This window comes from Peromyscus californicus, unplaced genomic scaffold (assembly GCF_007827085.1).
Source record: "Peromyscus californicus insignis strain IS unplaced genomic scaffold, ASM782708v3 Scaffold_22__1_contigs__length_63687245, whole genome shotgun sequence".
Classification (NCBI taxonomy): Eukaryota; Metazoa; Chordata; class Mammalia; order Rodentia; family Cricetidae; genus Peromyscus; species Peromyscus californicus.
The window spans coordinates 59,685,462-59,702,977 of NW_026294525.1; the positions used below are offsets into that span (position 1 = coordinate 59,685,462).

General features: G+C 46.9%; 1 non-coding gene across 1 annotated transcript; it reads right to left on the reverse strand.

Annotated features, from left to right (window-relative positions):
• Positions 1–11,910: 11,910 nt before the first annotated feature.
• On the reverse strand, positions 11,911–12,049 carry LOC128118830 (small nucleolar RNA SNORA47). Its single transcript, XR_008221354.1, has one exon. It is a non-coding gene; the product is annotated as a small nucleolar RNA SNORA47 (small nucleolar RNA).
• Positions 12,050–17,516: the final 5,467 nt, after the last annotated feature.

Here is a 17,516-nt window from a genome sequence, read left to right on the forward strand (position 1 = left end):
AATCATCTTAAAAAAAAAAACAAAACATAACTTATTAGAGTAGAATGCAACCGATAAATGGTTTAAAAAAATCAAAATGCAAAAATATAATGGAAAGAGGGAGGGGACCCACCCTCCAGTCCCAGATACTCTGTAGGCTGAAGCAGAATTGCTTGAGCCCAGAAGTTCAAGATCAAGCTAGATAACATAGCAAGACTTTGTTTCAAAAAAAAAAAAAAAAAAAGCACATCTGGTCCCTGACTCCTCGTTCTCCAGCATGTCACTTCACATTTTCCAGTCTGCTGGTCCTCTGCTGTCCTTCCAGAGACAGTCAGAGTGTCTCTAATATGCATTTACAGAGATATATCCCTGGTGGCACACACCTTCGATCCCAGCACTCCAGAGGCAGAAGCAGGCCGATCTTTCTGAGTTGGAGGCCAGCTTGGTCTACACAGCAAGTTCCACGAAAGCCATGGTGAGACCCTGTCTCAAAAGTGAAAACAAGCCGGGTGGTGGTGGTGGTGGTGGTGGCGGCGGCGGCGGCGGCGGCGGCGGCGGCGGCGGCGGCGGCGGCAGCAGCAGCACACACCTTTAATCCCAGCACTCGGGAGGCAGAGGCAGGTGGATCTCTGTGAGTTCGAAGCCAGCCTGGGCTACCAAGTGAGTCCCAGGAAAGGCACAAAGCTACACAGAGAAACCCTGTCTCGAAAAAACAAAAAAAACAAAAAAAAAAGTGAAAACAAAACAACAGAATTTAACCCCGAAACAAACAAGTATTATTTTTCTTCTTCCTCTGTTGGTAGGAAATAATACAACTGCCTGCACCTTGGTTGAGTTTTGTTTGTTTGGCTCTGAGGTTTTCTTGGATTTTAAAGACAGTCCAAACAAGACTGGTTTATTTCAGCTCCTTCTCTCACAAACCAGGGGGAAGAAACTGCTTCCGCATCCCCCTTCTTGTATGTGACGACCAGGGTCTGAGCACCTGCTGCAGGGGAACCTTGAACATCACTTCAACCCTTGACCTGGGCAGCTGTGGCATCCTTTCCCCTGGCTGTAAGCGGAAAGTCCTCGATTGCCTTTGTTTTCCACCCCTCACAGCCCCAAAAGCAAAGAGGACATCAAAGAAGCTTTAGTTGGACTTTTGTTTCTTTCTTTTTTTTTTTTCTTTCTTCACATACCTGCACGATGGAACCTATTTCAGATTGCCAAATAAATGCTGCCTGTTACTTGTTACTTATTATTAATTAACTAATGGGTTGTTGCTGGGGGCCACATGTTCCCAGGCTTTCAAGCAGAGGACAACTTTATGGAACAGGTTCTCTCCTGCCACCTTCCTGTGGGTTCCGGGGGCTGCTCTCAGAGCCTCAGGTCTGGGCAGCAAGTACCTTCACCCACTGAGGCATCTGGCCTACCCTTATTTTATCTTTGAAGCATGAGGAAAATCGTATTAGAGTTTAAAAGGCGCAGGACGGACTCTGCCAAGCATCTGAGAGGAAGGACAAAAAAAGGAAGAAAAAGGAAATAGTTCTGAATCAGAACTCAGGTGAACAAACCCAGCCTCACCTCTGGAAGGCGGGAAGGGACAGCCACTCATTCATTCATTCATTCATTCATTCATTCATTCAGATAGGGTCTCACTGTATAGCCTGAATGGACTGGAATTCACCAATGTTTATAGAACACTTGTTCTTTAGCTTCAAACTCATAGAGATGCCCCTGCCTCTGCCTCCCAAGTGCTGGGATTAAAGGCGTGCACTACCATGCCTGGCTTGCTTTTTTTTTTTTTTAATTTATATATGTAGATAGATAGATAGATAGATAGATAGAGATATTTTTTTTTAGGTATGAGTGCTCTGTCTGCATGTCAGAAGAGGGCAATCAGATCCCATTATAGATGGTTGGGAGTCACCATGTGGTTGCTGGGCATTGAACTCAGGTCCTCTGGAAGAGCAGACAGTGCTCTCTCCACTGAGCCACCTCTCCAGCCCTTACTTTTATTTTTAAGGAACAAGCAATCAAGGTTTATTTTAGCAAGCAAAGGATTTTTGATAGGTAAGGAAGCAAAGTCAGAAAGCAAGGCACCTTGGGGAACATGGAGGGCAGCCAAAGCCGGGCAGCCACGGCCTTATTTCTTTAATTAGCAGACAACAAATAGCAGCTCTCTCAGGGGAAGCTCGATCCTCCCACGGACCATAGGGACAGTAGGCAAGAGGCGTACCAGAGCTGCACGAGAGGCATTCCACTCCCACTGCAGGGTGGGGTACCCCGCCTGAGGGTGAAATGGGAAACAACAGGGCTGCTTTCTGTCTCGTTTACAGACTGGCACAGTATACCTGCTCTGAAAACCCACCCTGTCCTGAAGTCTCTCCAGCGCTTCTAGTGCTGATGGCTTGATCCACCTGGCCAATAAACATCTACCTGCCTCAGCCCTGCCTAGGCTTCCCGGCACGGGTTTTTGTTTTGTTTGTTTCTCAGGTTTTTCTTGAAATGTCCTAGAGAAAATGCTTTCTACCCTTGGTCTATCCTGTGGGCGTTTTGGGGTACGTGACCTAGCAAAGTCAACTAGTCCATACGTTGAATACCCAGAAAGGCCCCATAAATTTAATATTTGAGAAACTGATGGGGGGTCCGGGCAAGGTGCAACAACCTACTGGTTTCCTGGTTCTCCGGTTCAGGAAGATACTCCAGTAGGGTCACACCCCAATATGCTTCCGAGTCCACCAATGCCTGGAGGTCTCCCAGAAGATCCCGCCAATCCAAGAAACAGGCCCCCAAACTCCCCAAGGCCTCGCCCCCTGCATCCTAATTTCCACATACCTCATACACCAACATGTTAACAGGTTTACAAATGCCTCAAGACCCTGCACAGAAACTATGTCTCCAAAAGTCTCAAAGTCTCCTAGAGTCCCTAGGAATTTCAATGCAATTAAGTCTTCAACGGCAGCCAGATTCTGAAAGCTACCTAGGTCCCCACTTGTTGTCAGGACCATTAATGAAGCCAAGTCCCCGAATCCATCCAGGTGCCCTAATGTACCCAGGTCTCCCAACACCGGAAACGCGCCCAGTGCACCCATCTCCAGGTGCCCTCATGTTCCTCAGTGAGTTCTGGTTGCCAAGGTTCCCTAGGCCCTCTGGTGCCCTTAGATAAACACAGTGGCCGGCAAGTTCACCCCAGCGCTCCAGAGAAGCAGAGAAAGGACACACCTGCACAACAAGGAACAAAAACTCAGGAATGTTTCAATCAGTGCTTGTATCTGAGCCTGGAGCACCGGGCGGAGCTGGCGCGAAGGGTCCATTCGATGGAATATGAGATCCAGATCTTGTTCAAGAATCAACGGGCTAAGTACAATCAGGAGAACCCCCCCCCCCCCCCCCCGTCCAGAATATTCCAGAAGGACTGCCAGGAATAAGTGGAAACTCTAAAGTGGTTGCTGGATCAACCCATTCCCATGGTGGCTTTACTGCTGTCGCCTCTGCCGATGGCGATAACAAGTCTCCAGGTACATCCTGTGTGGGCTCCATTCCCAAATTCAACCCCAGCCTGGGAGCTTTCTCCCCTCGGTGCTCGGAGCCTCAAGAGGACCTGCTGGATAGCCAAGCCCCAGCTGCCGCAGCCTACCCAGGTCAACCGACAGCGACAGCGGTGACAGCCGTTGAAGCTGCAACCGCAGCAGCCGAAGATCCAGCCTCAGCCGAAGCTCCAGTTCCCACAGCAGAGCCGGAGGCCCAGAGGATGCTCCAGACTCAGGTCCATCCCCTGAGGGGATCTGGAAACACACTGGAGTTCTCAGAGACTGGGAGTTACATCCTGACTCCACACAACCCCTCTCACCCCTGGACCAAAGGCCATGAAAACTGTGGAGACAAGGGCCGGGACATTTCTGAATCTGCGGGGGTGGGGGAACGGGTGCTCCAGTGTCCTAAGGGTGGGTGCTCCTTAACAGCTCACTCGAGCTTTAGGGTTTGCTCACCTGCCAACTTGATTGTGCCCTGGCGGAGGTTTTATTTGTTTTGCCTTTGATATGGGAGGGGCTGTCCCGAAGCTCCAGGCGCTTCTCTCCCCCGCCCCTTCCCGACTGTAGGTAGGGATTATAGGCACTAAGCACCAGCCGCCGCCACCGCACCTACATCAGCGTGCTTTTTGAACACTGGCTCTAACTCTGCCACCAAGGATAGCCCGAATTTTTCTGTGAACAGCCTGCTTTTTTGCCCCCTGGGTGCTGGGATTCCAGCTGCTGAGCGAGATTTGGACAGGAATTAGAAATTCCTCAAGGAGTTTTCTTTTCCCAATCTAACTGATTCAGTTTCTGTGGTATATAAAATAATTATACAAACATATCTATATATTGAGCCAGTTTTTCCCACGTGTAGCCCAGGCTGGCTCCCGGGTTCTGGCCATACACCTGCTTCCTGGATTGCTGAGCTTCCAGGTGTCCTAACTTCTTCTTTACTATGAACACTTCTTCAGTGACCAAAAGAGGAACTAATGTGTTGAAAAGATACCCCATGGTTCCATTTATCCTTTTTCTTTAAATAAAGTGTTTTTGGGGGGTAAAAAGAAAAAAATTAAGATTTGATATCGTCACATTAATTATATTTCATCTTTTTGTTCCCAAACTAAGCATTGAGCTGAGGTCCTCGGACTAGGCAAGTGCTCTGTGGCTGAGTTGTAATCATGCTCAGGATCCTGGGTCCGGCTGCGGCGATGACTCAGAACAGAGTGCTCACCTCTCTCTCTCTCACCTGCCGGTAACTCCAGCTACAGGAAACCCGACACCTCTGGCCTCTGTGCACACCTGCCCTTGTGTGCTCATATCCATATACCTACACACATCATTAAACATAAAATAAAAGAGTTCAAAGCGTCTTGGGAAAAAAAGCTACGAAGAGAAATGTCAACAGCAGCCTAGAGCATATGAAGCAAAATGGCTCCATTTGTCTAAACACCCCCAGGGGGTCCCACTTGGACCCCGGAATATGGGAAGAACAGGTTTTGTGTGGATAGCATCAGGAGGGCCAAGGAGCTGCATTCTTCGGCTCTTATTCTTAAAGACTATATTGTTCCTCGCATGCCAGACACCATGCTAAGTAAGGACTCTGCCTCTGAAGATAAGTGGGCCTGGAAGTCACGGATCGGACAGTCAGACAAGACACTTGGATGAAAAAACAAACACTCCACAAGTCATAGGAGGTGGGGAGACGGCTCCGTGGGTAAAGGCGCGTGCCACCGAGCCTGAGAACCTGAGTCAGATGCCCAGGTGCAGGGAAGGGATTCCACGAGTTGTCGTCTGGCCAGCACACGCTCTGCAGCACACATGTCCTACTAGTCACACACACACACACACACACACACACACACACACACACCCCAAAAAGATATCACTACCACTGGGTAATGAAGAATGCGGCTTCGTATTGGAGGTGTGGCTCCGCTGTAGAGCACTAGCCTGGCATGTGCAAAGCCCCAGGTTAAATCCTCAGCACAGGGAAAGAATAAACGCCATCAGAGTGACAGATGTTGTGGTTTTAAACTTCGGGCCTCAGACTAGTGGTGTGTTCAGCGAAAGAGAGCTTACTAAACACAGGTGAAGTCTCTCCCACCCTCAAGCCCCAGGGGGTGGGGGGGCCTATTCAAGGGAGGTACCATGGAGGGTGGCTAGGAGTCTGTAAAAAGTCCCACCTAAAGCCCCTAGGCAGATTCCTGTCTCTGGGCCTTCTCCAATTATCTATTCTAATAAAGTTTATAGCCTTTGTTTTTGGTCTTGTGACTGGCACATCTCAGTTCCAGGTGCTTCTGCATCTCTCAAATTCACTCACCGCCCTCTGCGTCTGTGACTTGTTAACTCATCTGCCCTCTGCATCTGTGACTTGGTCACTCACTGCCCTCTGCATCTGTGACTTGCTCACTCACTGCCCCTCTGCGTCTGTGACTCTTGTTCACTCACCGCCCTCTGCGTCTGTGACTTGTTCACCACTCACTGCCCTCTGCATCTGTGACTTGTTCACTCACTGCCCTCTGCGTCTGTGACTTGTTCACTCACTGCCCTCTGCGTCTGTGACTTGTTCACTCACCGCCCTCTGCGTCTGTGACTTGGTCACTCACTGCCCTCTGCGTCTGTGACTTGTTCACTCACCGCCCTCTGCGTCTGTGACTTGTTCACTCACTCTGCCCTCTGCGTCTGTGACTTGGTCACTCACCGCCCTCTGCATCTGTGACTCTTGTTCACTCACCGCCCTCTGCGTCTGTGACTTGTTCACTCACCGCCCTCTGCGTCTGTGACTTGGTCACTCACTGCCCTCTGCGTCTGTGACTTGCTCACTCACTGCACTCTGCGTCTGTGACTTGTTCACTCACTCACTGCCCTCTGCATCTGTGACTTGTTCACTCACCGCCCTCTGTGTCTGTGACTTGTTCACTCACCGCCCTCTGCGTCTGTGACTTGTTCACTCACTGCCCTCTGCGTCTGTGACTTGTTCACTCACTGCCCTCTGCGTCTGTGACTTGCTCACTCACTGCCCTCTGCGTCTGTGACTTCTTCACTCATCTGCCCTCTGCATCTGTGACTTGTTCACTCATCTGCCCTCTGCGTCTGTGACTTGTTCACTCATCTGCCCTCTGCGTCTGTGACTTGTTCACTCACTGCCCTCTGCGTCTGTGACTTGTTCACTCACTGCCCTCTGCATCTGTGACTTGTTCACTCACTGCCCTCTGCGTCTGTGACTTGTTCACTCACTGCCCTCTGCATCTGTGACTTGTTCACTCATCTGCCCTCTGCGTCTGTGACTTGTTCACTCACTGCCCTCTGCGTCTGTGACTTGCTCACTCACTGCCCTCTGTATCTGTGACTCTTGTTCACTCATCTGCCCTCTGCGTCTGTGACTTGTTCACTCATCTGCCCTCTGTGTCTGTGACTTGTTCACTCACTGCCCTCTGCGTCTGTGACTTGTTCACTCATCTGCCCTCTGCGTCTGTGACTTCTTCACTCATCTGCCCTCTGCGTCTGTGACTTGTTCACTCATCTGCCCTCTGCATCTGTGACTTGTTCACTCACTGCCCTCTGCGTCTGTGACTTGGTCACTCACTGCCCTCTGCGTCTGTGACTTGTTCACTCACTGCCCTCTGCGTCTGTGACTTGGTCACTCACTGCCCTCTGCGTCTGTGACTTGTTCACTCACTGCCCTCTGCGTCTGTGACTTGTTCACTCATCTGCCCTCAGCATCTGTGACTGCTACTCTGCCTGGGACCCTCAAGAGCCCGGCTTGCACTCACTGTGACTACCATTTTGGCATCTAGCCTGGGATCTATAACTGTTCCTGTCAGGGATCCTCCATTGACCTCAGGCCTCTGGTTGTCACCGTCTGTCAGTGGCCCCTCACTCCCCAGCTGTCACTTCACTTTCTGCCTGAAAGGGTCTTCTTTGTCCGACCCACAGAATGAACGAGGTGGTGCCCAAGAACCTGGTAACACATGGGCCATATGGTAGTTCTGCTTTTCACTTTTTTGTTTATTTGTTTGTTTGTTTGGTTGGTTTGTTTTGTTTTTTGAGACAGGGTTTCCCTGTGTAGCTTTGTGCCTTTCCTGGAACTCGCTTTGGAGACCAGGCTGGCCTCGAACTCACAGAGATATGCCTGCCTCTGCCTCCCGAGTGCTGGGATTAAAGGCATGCGCCACCACCGCCCGGCCATATTGATTTCTATAGCGGCTGCACCAACATATATTCTTATCAACTGTGTCTAAGTAATTCTCTTTTTCTAAGTATACAAGTATACTTATATACTTGTATATAACTACATATGCTAAGTATCCAAGTATAAGTTAGTGAGGATATACTAATGGTTATTCTAACGGTTGTTTACCCTCTGTTTCCTTTTTGAAAAAAAAAAAGATTTATTTTTAATTATGTGTATGTGTGGATATGTGTGGTTGCATGTGTGCACGTGAGTGCAGGTGCCCACAGAGACCAGATGCATTGGAGCTGGAGTTACACAGGTGGCTGTGAGCCACCTCCTGGTGGTGCTGGGATTAAATTCAATTAAACTCGGGTCCTCCGGAAGAGCAGCAGACACTCTTGACCACCGCGCCATCTCTCCACGCCCCTTGTTTGTTTTCTTGATGACAACCAGTCTGACTGGGGCGAGATGGAATCTCAGAAGAGTTTTTATTTGCATTTCCTTGATAGATAAGAATGTTGCACACTTTTTAAACTAGTCATTGGCCGCTTGTATTTCTTCTTTTGAGGCTGATCCTTAGTTCATTTGTTGATTGAATGATTTTTTAATATTAAATTATTCTAGTTCTTAACATGTTTTAGATATTGATCATCTGGATGATGAATAGTTGGCAAAGTTTCTTCACCTTGCTGATCATTTCCTTTTCCATGCAAAAGTTTTTTAGTTTTACATAATCCCATTTGTCGATTCTTGGGATAATTCCCGATTGGAGTCTTTTTCAAGGTCTTTGCTCATGACTAAGTCTCAATTGTTTCACCCGTTTTGTCTGGTGAATTTCAAAGTTTCAGGCCTTGAATTCAGGTCTTTGATCCTTTTGAATTGACCTTTCTGTAGGGTGAGAAAGACAAATCTGGTTTCATTCTTCTACAGACTGATGTCTGATTTTCCCAGAATCATTTTTATTATGGTTGGGTTTAATGTCAGCTAACTACAAATTAGAATCACCTGAGTAAGGAGCCTTACTTGTAGAACTTTCCTGATTGCTTTGGTAGATGTGGAGAGACCCACCCTGACTTGTGCGCAGTTCCTTCTGGGAGCGGCTCTGATAAAAACAGTTTGCCTGAGGGCTGGAGAGATGGCTCAGAGGTTAAGAGCACTGCTTGCTCTTCCAAAGGTCCTGAGTTCAATTCCCAGCAACCACATGGTGGCTCACAACCGTCTGTAATGAGATCTGGCGCCCTCTTCTGGCCTGCAGGGATATGTGCAGACAGAACACTGTATACACAATAAATAAATAAATCTTTTACAAAAAAATAAATAAAAAATAAAAAAAACAGTTTGCCCAAAGGAAGACCCTCGTGCCCTGTGCTTGCCTGGCTTTCTCTTTGGCTACCAAATTGATTTGCCCTATGGCTGCCACTGCATTCCCTCGCTGCTATCAGAAGCAGCATGTCCATGCTTTCATCATGAACTCAAGACCAGTAGCTCTCAAGGAAAAACTTCCAAGGTTCTAGCACCAGATTGGGACTACTGAGAAGTCCTGCCTTGTGGGCTGAGCAACTACCAGTTGTCACCTCTCAGTGAGAGAGTTCAATTTCAGGACTGCTCTGACTGTTGAGGCATTTAGCCTCAAGGACCGAATAACTGTCCTTTTCTCAGCTCTCAAATACAATTCTGCTCCTGTTACTACTTTAAAGCTGATTTAATAAATTCTTTTACACACACACACACACACACACACACACACACACACACACAGAGAGAGAGAGAGAGAGAGAGAGAGAGAGAGAGAGAGAGAGAGAGAGAGAGAGAGAGTCTCATTCCCCTTTATCTGTCCCTCTAGAGAACCCTGACTAATCCATTTTTGTTGAACTCACTATCTCTTTTCCCAATAAAAGCCTTTGATAACTTTCTCAAAAGTTACGTGACTGGGCTAGAGATGGCTCACCGGCTAAGAGCACTGGCTGCTCTTCCAGAGCAGTACAAAACTCTTCAGTCAGTGTAAGTTTTCACTATAGAGGTTGTTCATGTCTTTGGTTGGGGGTATTCCTAGATATTTGATTTCATTTGATGCTATTGTGAATGGGATGCCCCGACCCCCAATTTCTTTCTCAGTATGTTCATTATTGGTATTTAGAAAGGCTACTGGTTTCTTCTGTATTTTAATCTTGAATCCTTCTCCTTGGCTCTGGTGAAGGAGTCCGTTCAGATGTGCTGTTTTTCCATACTGGGATTGAACCCAGGGTCTTGTACATACTAACACCCTGTATTAGTCTTAATGTTCCTGTGATAAAACGTCATGACCAAGGACACTTACAGAAGATAGACTTTATTTGGGATTATGGTTCCAAAGAGATAAGAGTCCATCATGCACAAAGATGGAAGAGGAGAGGACTGGGGGGGTGGGGACGGGGGGAGGGGAGGGCCTGGGAGGGGAGGATTTGGCCAGAATGGAAAATAAATAGATGAATTTAAAAAAAAAAAAAAAAAAGAGTCCATCATGGCGGTGAAGCATGGCAGCAAAGGGCAGGCCCGGCGGGCAAGAGCAGGAAGCCGAAAGCTTATGTCTCTAACACAAGAGTGAATCAGAGAAAGCCAGCTGGAAGTAGGAGAGGGCCTTTACTCTCAAAACCTGCCCCAAGCAACGTAAGTCCCCCAGCCAGGCAGCATCAGCTAAGCCTCCACACAGTGTCACCAACTGGGACCAAGTGTTCAAACGCCTGAGACTGTGGGAGACGTTTCTCCTTCAAACCACCGCACACCCTGTTGCTGAGCTAGACCCCCAAGTATTTTTGGCTGTTTTGCAGAGGGATTGTTGTTGTTTTGTTTTAAAATATGGGCTCAAAAGATCAAGGCTGGCCTTGAACTCACTCTGCTGTCTAGATAAACCTAGAACCTGTGATCCTCCTGCCTCAGCTTCCCCAGTTGCCAGATTACAAGTCTGTGTCAGTCACTTTTTTTAAGTATACAGTCATATTATCTGCAAATAGGAATTCTTTCACTTCCTATTTTTATCCTCTTTATTTCTCTTGGCTTAATGCCCTAGCTAAGACTTTTACCATTGTTTCTTTGATTTATATTTGATACATGGACTAGAATGTGTCTTGGGAAGTCCTCTGATCACATCTATTTGAGGTTCCAAATGTCTCTTGGATTTTGATATCCATGTCCCTGCCTTAGATTTGGGAGATTTTTTGCTATAATTTTATTGAGTAGTTTTTGTATGCCTTAAGTTAATCTCAATTCTTATCTCTTGATCTTATCCCAGAATTCTTGGATGTGGTAGTCATGCATTTTTTTCTTATTGATGTTTATGTATATTATGTCCTCAACTTTGTCCTCCATTCCTGATATTCTTCTGTTTGGTCAAGTCTATTGATGGCAGGGTTTGTTATGTTGTTTTGTATTTGATTCATTGATTTTTATTTCCAACATTTCTATTTTTCTTTTTTCAAAACTCTTCATTTCCCTAATAGAATAAATAATTATGGAATGGGGGTGAGATTGAAATGAGGGGATCAGATGGGGAGGGGAAGGAGCGGAAGGGGGTGAATACGAGGGACAACCAACACTAAGGTTATTTGAAGGGTCGTATGGAAACCTAACACAGCAGAGTCTTCCTAAAATACACACATCTATGAAGGTGATCTGAATGGAATTGCCAAATAACAGAGGGGACAGAGCCCCAGCTGGACAGCCCTCATCACCAAATGAAGACTCCAGTTCCAGAAATGGGGTCCATCTAATCGAGTTGTTGGCCAAAGGGGCTCCATGGAAACCCCAAACAACCCAGGCCATTGCCAAGGCTATTGGTTGCTCTCCACAAACTGATGGTAAGGTCCCAGTGCTGAAAACAACACCCACACAACTCATTGAACACAGAGAAGCTGAGCTTGTGCCTACTTAGAGCCTTCACCCCAACTGACTACTCTTGGTGGTACTGGAAGGTACTCTGCACACTACCGAAGGAGAAAGAGAAGCAGCAACTCAGCCATAAACCCTTTGATCTACAACAGTGACCTGTGGGAGTAACCAACCAGTATCTGACTGGATTTAAGGCCCACTCCACAAGATGGAACCTGTTGTGTGATATTCTGTTTGTGTTCTGACAAATACAGCTTGCTTGGAGTCAGAGGGCAGAGCCAGCCACTAGTTAACCATAGAGGTCTGGAGGTCTGTCCAGAGAGGAGACAGGAAGTGATAAGATGGGGCAGAGAGAGGATCGAGGACTTTTTTTTTTTTAATTTTTTTTTTATTATTTCTTGGTGGGCCAGCACAGTGCTGCCCCTCCAATGTGCTGGAGACGGACATCCTTTGCCTGGTCAGCCCTTTACTGTCGGAGGTCTTAACCAATGGAAGGCAGCATGGTCGAGGACTTTTTTTTTTTTTTTTTTTTTTTTTGGTTTTTCGAGACAGGGTTTCTCTGTGTAGCTTTGCGCCTTTCCTGGGACTCACTTGGTAGCCCAGGCTGGCCTCGAACTCACAGAGATCCGCCTGGCTCTGCCTCCCGAGTGCTGGGATTAAAGGCGTGCGCCACCACCGCCCGGCCATGGTCGAGGACTTTTTAGACAGGGAAACAGAGCAGGTAGGAAGCCACTGGTGCCTGCTCCCCTGATTCTCTGATCTTTCAGGTTTTCATCCCGATATCTGACTCCTGGGTTTTTTGTTTTGTTTTGTTTTTTGTTTTTTTTCTTTTTTTGTTATTGTTTATTTATTTGTTTGTTTGTTTGTTTATTTTTAGTAAAACCAAAACTTATTCTAAGCCACAGTCATCCTAGGGTGTCGTGTCGCCCCCCCCCCCCCCCCCCCCCCCCCCCCCCCGCCATATAGCCTCCCTGGTTCTGTGGGTTGCAGTCTGATTGTTCTTTGCTTTACATCTAGTATCCACTTATGAGTGAGTACATACCATGTTTGTCCTTCTGGGTTTGGGTTACCTCACTCGGGATGATATTTTCTAGTTCCATCCATTTGCCTGCAAATTTCATGCTGTCATTGTTTTTCTCTGCTGTGACTCCTGGTTTTTATTGATAAAATTAATTAGATTTACACATCAGGAACGCATGCCTGACACTGCTTGGATAGCCAAGAGCCTGAGACTAGGTAGGCCAGGGACCTAGGGGAAAACCAAATACCCCTGTTCCCCTAGAGGAATGTAGCACTAAAATGATTCCTAATGACCTTCTGCTATACTCATAGATCAGTGAGTGCCTTGCTCCATCATCAGAGACGCTTCCTCCTGGAGTGGATAGGCATAAATACAGAGATCCACAGCTGGACAATATGCAGAGAGTGAGAGGTCTTGGATCACTTAGTCCTAGATGGGAAGTCTTCGTCAAATCCCTCCTCTCAGGGCTCAGGGAACCCTGTGGAAGAGGAGGTGGAAATGTTGTAAGAACCAGAGGGGATGGAGGACACCAAGGAACCAAGGCCTTCTAAACACAGAATAACTGAAGTACATAGGAACTCACAGAGACTGTGGCAGCATGCACAGGGCCTGCACAGGCCCAAGTCAGATGGGGTCCACTCAGAGTGGAAGTGGACACAAGTCCCCAGCCCTAACCCAGAAGCTATCTCTGATTGAGAACAGCTCACAAATGAAAAGGCAGTTTTCTCCAGCAGCGTCTCACTGGGTATACAAACCACTCCTAAGGGCAAGCCCCATGCCCAGCAGTAACTGGCTAACATGAAGTTAATTCAGTGGCATTTTTTGAAGGTACTTTGTCTCAAAATACTTTGTCTGGGCTTTTTTTTTTTTTTTTTTTTTTTTTTTTTTGCTTTTCAAGACAGGGTTTCTCTGTGAAGCGCAGGCTGTCCTGGAATTCACTCTGTAGACCAGGCTGGCCTCGAACTTAAAGATCCACCTACCTCTGCCTCCCAAGTGCTGGGATTAAAAGCATTAAAAGCACGAACCACCAGGCCCAGCTGAGCTGGGTTTTTTGCATACATATCATGGTTTCCAGTTTTGTGTTTTTATGGGATTTTTGTGTGTGCAAACATGTGTCTATATGTCTTTCTTGTGTTTTTTTCACTCCTTTTCTTCTATTTGTTAGTTTTGTCTTATTCGGTTTGTTTTTATCTGTTATTATGATTATTTTAGATGCCTGTTTATGTTCTAATGAGGGAGAGAAAGAAAGGTATGGAAAGAAAAATATGGGTGGGGAAAAGGAGGCCCTGGGAGGAATTGGAGAAGGCAAAAACTCTAATCAGAATCCATTATGTGAAAAAATCCACTTTCAATCTTAAAAAAAAAAAACCTCCATTTCCTTGCTGAACTTGTCTTCCGTGTTAGCCACATTTTTGTTCCTATCACTGATCTTCTCATCCGTTTTCCCGACTTTCTTTCATTTGCTTATTTGAATCTTCTCTGAAGTCATCGACCATCGTTACTAGTGAACTTTTCAAGTCTTCATCCACCACCTCGCCTTGGAGTTCAGCAGCTGAGGCGTCCGTCTTTTCGGAGGAGTCACGTTGCCTTGCTTTTTCATAGTTCTCATGTTTCTGTGAGGCAAGCCGTTAGTTTGCAAATCTCCTGCTTTATTCTGGAATCTTCTTATTGAGCAATCTCTGCTCGTGAGGGCCTAATAATCCCCAGCACCGCACAGTGAGGAAACAGCAAGTTTCACGACAGCAACGCCATGAAACCCCAGATGAAGCATCTATAGAAATGCACTCGGCAGGACTGATGACTTTTATCAGTCACGTGTCCATTGCTGTGACAAAACACCACGATCAGGGAAACTTGGAAAAGGAAGCATTTAACTGGGCTTACGCTCCCAGAGGCTTTAGAGGTCCATGCCGGCCGAGCTCGGCATGGAGGCAGGAGCAGCTGAGAGCCCACACCCTAAACAGGAGACAGAGACACCCGCTTGAATCTTTTGATGCCTCAAAGACCACGCCCAGTGGCACATCTCCTCCCACAAGGTCACACCTCCAAACAATTCCAGCAACTCAGCCCCAAGACTTTACCACGGGAGCCTAGGGGGCCATCTCCATTTAAACTCCCACACCTGTTTATTCATCGCCAGTGGTCACGAGGTAGAAAATGAGAGTGCTAGTGTAGAACGCATCGTGAGGTTAAGATTACTTAGGGTAAATGTGGAAATAAATAAACGAAGGGGGCAGGAAAAGGGAAAACAGAGGGGGAAAGGTAAAGAAGGAGAGTGGGGCCTAGACACAGGGCTCAGTCATTAAGGGCGCTTGTTGCTTCCAGAGACCCAAGTGCAGTGCCCAGCACTCACATGGTGGTTCACATCAGTCTGCAACTCCAGTTCCAGGGGATCTGACACCGTCTTCTGAACCCCCTGGGCACCAGGTATGCATGAGGTGCACACACATACATACATACATACATACATACATACATACATACAAGCAAAGCACTCATACACTTAATACATAATTTTTTTTTTTTTTTTTTTTTGGTTTTTCGAGACAGGGTTTCTCTGTAGCTTTGGAGCCTGTCCTGGACTAACTCTGTAGCCCAGGCTGGCCTCGAACTCACAGAGATCCCCTGGCTCTGCCTCCCGAGTGCTGGGATTAAAGGCGTGCGCCACCACCGACTGGCCCAAATTTTTTTTAAAGAGTGGAAAGAATGATTTGGAGGGAAAAGAGTAGAACTTCACAAACTATTATTTTTATTTTAGCACTTCTTTTTATTTATTTTTATTTTATGTGTATGGGTGCTTTGCTTGCATATATGTCTATGTACCACATGCATGTAGTACCTGAAGGGGTTGGATCCCCTGGAACTGAGTTAGAGACGATTGTGAGTCACCATGTGAGTGCTAGGATTGAATCCCAGTCCTCTGCAAGAGTAAAAATTTTCTTAACCACTGAGCCATCTCTCCACCCTCCAGAAAAGATTTTAAAAATAAAACAAAAATATTTCTCAGTAATACATAAGCTTAAAAACAAAATTAAAACTCCAGATGGTGGTGGTGCACAACTTTAATCCCAGCACTCGGAAGGCAGAGGCAGGTGAATCTCTGTGAGTTTGAGGCCAGCCTGGTCTACAGAGTGAGTTCCAGAACAGTCTCCAAAAGCTACACAGAGAAACTCTGTCTCAAAAAAAAAAAAATAAAGTTTGAGGCCACCCTGATCTAAAGAGTGAGTTCCAGGACAGCCAGGTTACACGGAGAAACCCTGTCTTGAAAACTACCCCTACTCCGCCAAAAAAAATTAAATCAATGTAAGAAGGAAAGTGAAACAGAAAACAAACAGAAAACCAGAAACAGAGAGGGCTGGAGCAGTGGCCCAGCAGTTGAGAGTACTCGCTGCTTTTTCAGAGGATCTAAGTTTGGTTCCAACATCCATCAGATGATTCACAGCTGTCTGTAACTCCAGCTCCAGGGATCTGATGCCCTCTGCTGGCCTCAAAGGGCACTGTCATGCATGTGGCACACACACACACACACACACACGAATCTTAAACAAAAATGAGCAGGACTAGGGACGCAGCTCAGTTGGTAGACTGCTTACCTACCTAGTATGCTCAAAGCCCTGGGTTCAACCCCCAGCAGCACATTAACAGGGCATGATGCACACACCTGTAATCCCAGCTCTCAGGAGATGAGGCAGGCAGATGAGGAGACAAGGGTCATCTTCAGTTACATAGTAAAGTTTGAGCCCCACCTCGTCTATGTAAGACCTTCAAAAGAAAAAGAAAAAACAAAAGAGGGGCTGGAGAGATGGCTCGGGGGTTAAGAGCACTGGCTGCTCTTGCAGAGGACCTGGGTTCTCTTCCCAGCACCCACATGATGTCTGTATCTCCAGTCCCAAGGGATCTGATGCTCTCTCTCTCTCTCTCTCTTCTGATTTCTGTGGGTACTAGTCACACATGTGGTGCACATGCATACATGTAGGCAAACCATTTGCTCATAAAGTAAAATGAATAAGTCTAATAATAAAAAACAAACAAAAAAATCCAACAAGATAAAATTTAAAAATACTCCTAAAATATAGTAGAGAGACAGAAAGGAGATGGTTGGATAGGGGCACAAAAAAAAGGAGAAAAAATAAAATATTGCCCAACAAAGTAGATGAATGTATAAAGAGGAATAAAAAATTAAAATATTTTCTTAAATACAACAAAGTAAAAATATTACTAAAAGTGCAAGAATTTTTAAAGATGGGGAGATTTTTAAAGAGAAGAAGATGAAGTGTTGGAACAGCTTTTTTTCCAAAGTTCTCAAAAATTAGAGGCTTTACTGGTTTATACGCTTGAGCGGGAAGGACAGTCGGACGTGAGAGTTCTCCCCTTTCCTCTGGTGTAGGCTGGGGTTCCACGGCCACCAGAGCTGTCACTTCTTGGGTACAAGGGCCCTCTGCTGGCCGTACTTAGCTTTGCAGTCTGTGGTCTGGGCAAGCTTTTCTCACCCTCTTGAAATCCTCCAGCTCACACCTGCTGGTGGCCACTGTTGTAGTGCGTGTGGGATGTGCAGGCTGTGCTGAGCTCTGTGCAGGCTGAGGACCTGTCTTCCCGCTTTCAACCCTCCTGCGTTCACCACCCGGCCGGAGGGGTGCGGCTGGGGTGCCGGGCAGACCTCTGGGGCTTCAATTCCCGGGCTCTCCCGCAGATAGCGGCTTCCAAAGGTATACACCAGCTGACCTCCAGCTCAGAGCTCTCAAACTCCAGGTTGGCATCAGCTGCTGATGTCAGTCACTGAGGGTGGGGGATGCCCTTCCCTGGACCCTCCGGCCACGCCCACTTTTCAGCAGGTTGCTGTACCCGCCCCCTCTGCTCTCTACACAAAATCTCTACCTCTACGTGTTTCTTGTTCTCAGGTCCACAAGGTAGCTAGCTCAGTTTCAAACAGTGCTTCTCTCTCAAGATGGCACATTTCCCAAGCCTTGCAAGTCATACAGAG